Source organism: Cannabis sativa, chromosome 2, assembly GCF_029168945.1.
Source record: "Cannabis sativa cultivar Pink pepper isolate KNU-18-1 chromosome 2, ASM2916894v1, whole genome shotgun sequence".
Classification (NCBI taxonomy): Eukaryota; Viridiplantae; Streptophyta; class Magnoliopsida; order Rosales; family Cannabaceae; genus Cannabis; species Cannabis sativa.
Genome location: NC_083602.1, coordinates 65,772,877 through 65,778,490, shown reverse-complemented (window position 1 = coordinate 65,778,490; position 5,614 = coordinate 65,772,877). Strand labels below are relative to the sequence as shown.

The 5,614-nt window shown below is 22.9% G+C and overlaps 1 non-coding gene across 1 annotated transcript; it reads left to right on the top strand.

Moving 5' to 3' along the window:
* Positions 1-5,211: 5,211 nt before the first annotated feature.
* Positions 5,212-5,283, top strand: TRNAC-GCA (transfer RNA cysteine (anticodon GCA)). The gene has a single exon. It is a non-coding gene; the product is annotated as a tRNA-Cys (tRNA).
* Positions 5,284-5,614: the final 331 nt, after the last annotated feature.

The following is a 5,614-nucleotide window of genomic DNA, read 5'->3' as shown; positions in this document are numbered from 1 at the left end:
AGTAAACACAATATATACTATATTTCATTAAAAAAATACTATAAGTAAAATATTTCTTCATTCACACAAATTTGTTTAAAAATAATTAATATTATTTCTCTTTGTAGGGGCAATTGAATACCTTACCCAATTAATTTTATATATTTATATATAAATATCTATTCAATTGATCAATTTTATATAAATATCCAAAAATTAATATTTTTCTATTTACTTATAATATTTGTAATTTTTTCCATTTACTTATAATATTTGTAATTTTTTTTATTTCATAATTACTTTGAATATACATTTAATTAGTTTATATATATACATCTTAATTGAGTTTAAAAAATGTGGCACTAGAAAAGTGAAAAGACAAAAATATTCATCAATTAAAATAATAATATTAGTCTAACTTAAAAAATTGATATAAACAATTAATATTATAAATAATAATAGTAATAAAAAAGATAACAAATCATGATTCACTAATTTAATGAATTGTTCCAACAAAAATTAATAAATAATATTTTAAAATATTTATCTCTCATTCAATAAAAAGATTATAAATTTATAATGTTTAAATTATTTATACTTAAATTAATATTTTTATATAACTAAAAAAACCTATAAAAATATTTAATTTAAATATATATGAACAAAAAATTAAGTTTTGTTATAAATGAATAAATAAATAAAATGATAATTTTTTTAATTAGAGAAAAATTCATACCATTTTAATATTTGATTCATTTGAAAAAATTTATATTTTTAATAACTTTTAATTATTATAAATAACTTTATCTTAAATGTGATTTTATTTTTATTGTATTATGATTAATATTTGTGCTAATCACAAATAAAAGAAATTATACATAAATATGTTATATAATTTTATATTATTCATAAAAAAAATATAAAATAGTATTAGACTTAAGATTTTATTTGCAGCTAAAAATTAATTTCTTAAAATTTTAAAAAATTATTAAAACCGCGCGAAGCGCGAATCTATTTCCTAGTTGGAGATAAAAGAATGTTATTCTAGAAAATTACATTGATGCCACACAATGACATCGATGCTATGTTTTTTTAATACAATAAAAAATTAAAAGTGCACTATATATAAAGAATACTTCTTAATGGGTATTACCCATTAATGGGTAATAAACAAATTTAACTATAAATATTAATTTTAAAAATATTAAACCATTAGATCTTGGTCCGATAGCGAATAATAAAGGAAATTTACATGGTATACTAACTTTTGCCATTTTTTTACAAAAATACTGCCAGACGGTATTTTTCACTTTTTTACTGTGTTTTTTTATAGGTTTCATACTGCAGTATACTGTGTTAAGTTTTCACTGGTGTTCTACTGGTGTTTTACTAGTGTTCTACTGTTGTTTTGAGTTGTTCTGCTTTGTGTTTTACTGGTGTTTTATAAAAACACAGTATTTTTGAAAAAAATTCCGTGTGACAGTATTTTTGTAAAAGTTAATCCATATTCCAGTATTTTTGTAAATTTCCCAATAATAAAGAGAAATTTGAATTTCTATGCTTAATTTAGCTACTTATTAAAAAAAATATCAAAAAATACTTTTTTTTTACACTATATAAAAAATATGTTTATATGTAAAATATTTAAGTCGAATTCAACTTTTTTATCACTTTTTTGCCAAAAAAAACTTTTTTTTTATTATTTTTTTTCAACTGATGGACCAATCTCAGTCCATATAATGTAAAAATGAGAAATTTTTCTAATTAAATAGAAAAATTAATCATAAAAACTCAAAATTTTCTAATATTACCCATTCATAGGTAATACCCATTAAGAGTGCACCCATATAATTGTTTAATAAAAAAATTATACATATATATAATAATGTTTGAGATCATAATTATAATATTTTATAAGGTATTAAACTATTGGAGTGTTTTAGAAGTAAATGTGCTAAAAATAAAATAAAATATTATATATTTAGATGATGTGTAGATATGGGTACACTCTTAATGGGTATTACCAATGAATGGATAAAATTAAAAAATTTTAAGTTTTTATGCTCAATTTTTTTTATCTAATTAAAAAACTCTCTCGTTTTTACATCATATAGGCTGAGATTGTACCATCGGTAAAAAAAAATTAAAAAAAGTTTTTTAACAAAAAAAAAAAGAAAAGAAAAAAATGAGTTTGACTTAAATATGTTTATATGAACATATATTTGATAGAAATACTTCTTAATGGGTAATACCATTAATGGGTAATAAACAAATTTAACTATAAATATTAATTTGAAAAATATTAAACCATTAAATTTTGGAACGATAGCGAATATTAAAAGAGAAATTTGAATTTCTATGCTTAATTTAGCTACTTAATTAAAAAAAATATAAAAAAATACCTCTTTTTACACTATATCAAAAATATATTTATATGAAAAAATATTTAAGTCAAATTCAACTTTTTTATCACTTTTTTTGCCAAAAAAATATTTTTTTTTCAACTGATAAACCAATCACAGTTCATATAATGTAAAAATGGGAAATTTTTCTAATTAAATAGAAAAATTAATCATAAAAACTCAAAATTTTCTAATATTACTCATTCATGGGTTATACCCATTAAAAGTGCACCCATATTTGATATAGTGTAAAAAGAAATATTTTTTTATATTTTTTTAATTAAGTAGTTAAATTAAGCATAGAAGTTTAAATTTCTTTTTCATTATTTGTCATTAAATCAAAATTTGATGGTTTAATATTTTTGAAATTAATATTTATAGTTTAAATTTGTTTAGTAAACATTTATGGGTAATACCCATTGAGAAGTGTTCCGTGTGATATATAGTATCTTTAAATAGTGTTACTATAAAAAATGCTCTAACAAACCAAATAATTTCTAATGTTTTAGCTCATTGTTTACTAAAATATACTCTAAGTTGTGGTATTTTAATGCTTTGTGGAAACAGGGTTTCCCCGATGTTGCTAGTGCTGCTATGATTAGAGACTTGCATTTTTTGTTGTAATCGTTACTTGTTTGTTTTATAATGATTATTCTCAGTTGTAAAAAAAAAGGACACAATTGACATTATTATGGAATATGAATCGATTTTACTTCTCACAGATTGACTCAACAAAGTGGGCTACTTCGTTGCCGTAAACGATGGCTAGATCTTGTCCAATCATTATTTAAGAAAATTGTGCAAGGAATCATGACTATGGAGGCAACACCTATAATTTTCAAATTACATACATCATCTTAAAATATATATATATATATATATATATATTTTTATTTTCATCTTATCCACATAAAATTTGTCATATTTTCTTAAAAAAAAAAAAAAGCATTGTTATTGGACACCAGTGGTATCCAGTACAATCTATAAGTAGTGTCCCATCATTAGTGAGTGATATTCCCTAAAAGTTATTTTATTAAGTTATATATAACCTGACACTTAATTACATCAATAATGGTATGACACCGAGAATGATACTAAGCACCAGTACTTCTCTTTAGCAATTCTCTAAAAAAAAAAATACTCCAATAGTTTTTTTTTGAATAGATAATACTCTAGTAGTTAACAACTCTTAAAGTTTTTTACCATGGTCCCATATCACATTGAATTAATGATTTTTTAGGTAAAAAATAACTTTTTTCTAATAAAAAAAATTAAAAGTCTTGTGGTCATTATCTATATTAAGCAATACTTTACATAAAATTAGTCTTGAAAAGTAGAGATTAAGAACCGATCTCTTACCTCTTAGCGTAAAATAAGACTCTTTACCACTACACCAAATAATATTTAATATATATTCTTATTATTTAATATTTTATTTATATAATAATAATAATATTTTTTTCACAATTTTAGGACTCTAAGCATTCGGGAGCCAAGGCGCATGCCTGGCTTGCTTACCCTCAGGACCGGCCCTGTAAGCGGATTATGACTCACATTTCGATTACATGAGGGAATTGTGATTCAGTGGATAACTCTTTAGTACGCAATAACATGGATTGTTCTGTTAACGACAACTAGAGTCAGCTTAAACATAAGGCAACTTAGGCAATCGTCTAAGGGCTCACAAAATTTAAGGCATACATTTTAAGGGTAGTATACATTTTTCTTGTAATGATACGGGTGATACATATACACTAAAAAATATATTTCATAGATTATTAGGAAAAAAAACTTCATTTAATTAATTTCAATATCAATATTCACTACTAAATATCAACATTACAATTTGATTAATTTTAATCTAAAATTTTAAAACTATTAATTAATAATTAATAATGTCATAAATAAATTTTCTTATACATAAATAAATTTAAATAATATTATAATAGTTTCTAATAATTATACCTATTTTATTTTGATTATTTTTATGATGTTGATTTATTTTTTGTAAAAGATTTTTATAAATGAATTAAAATTCATTCATGAAAAAAAAAACAATTAACATGTGAAGAATAATATAAAATTAATATAAAAATTAAAAATCTTAATAATAAGAATTTAAAATTAAATGTCTGAAAATAAAATTGCAATAAATCTCCATAAAATTAATAATATTGTTAAAAATGTCTAATTTAATTTTCGCGTAAAGTCTTGTTCAAGCTTAAGACGACAATAGCATTGGCATTATTTGCAGTGGAGATCACATTTGTGATGGTGATATCGTTGTTACTGTCATTTTCCAAGTTGTAATTCAAAGAGGCTGGTAAGAATACTATTTAAGCGATCCAATGCAGTCTTCACGGCTCAATTCGTGGTCGGTTCCCATTCAATCTTTTGGCTTAATAATATATATGATGTTAACGTTGATCCCTGCATGTAATCATTTTTCTTACATTAATGAGCTTGTGTCTTTTTTAATTTAGGGCATCACGTAACAATTGAATTGACAAGTTTATTATATGGTCAAATTTGGATGAACATTTATTTATATATAGCTACGTTTTAGTTGAATTAAATTTTGAGAAAAAAGATAATATTTTGTGATAGTGTTCCCTGGTGTGTAAAGTGTAATCTTGCATGTGATGTGATTACTAGTATAATTTCTGACTAGGCGGCAAGTTTGTCAAGAGCCTTTTGCATGAATGCAAATGCAATTAATGGAGTTGGAGCTCTTACTAACATAATGACCATGAAACAGCTTTTTCCTGGGCGAGAGAAAACTAATAGTTTTTGATATATATTGTAAGAAAAAGGACAATCTTGTTACATAGGGTCCATAGCTCAGTGGTAGAGCATTTGACTGCAGATCAAGAGGTCACCGGTTCGAACCCGGTTGGGCCCTTTCTTTTTATGTATATATATATTTTAAATGTAATAATTCTTTTTTTTATTATTATTATTTCAGGTTTTTCTCATATTTTTTATTTTAATCTCAATCACGTTTTAGTATAATAGTTGATTACATCATTTCTTATGTAATAAATTATTCTCATTATTTTACTAAATTATGACAATTATTATATACAATTAATTACTTTAATAAAAAAAAATACTATTATTAATTATATAAACTCACAAAATTAAAATAGTTTATTATATGAACACTATTACGATTTGGTATTTTAGTGACACTATTTAGTGACCCGCATTTTACATTTTGTGTGGGTCACTAA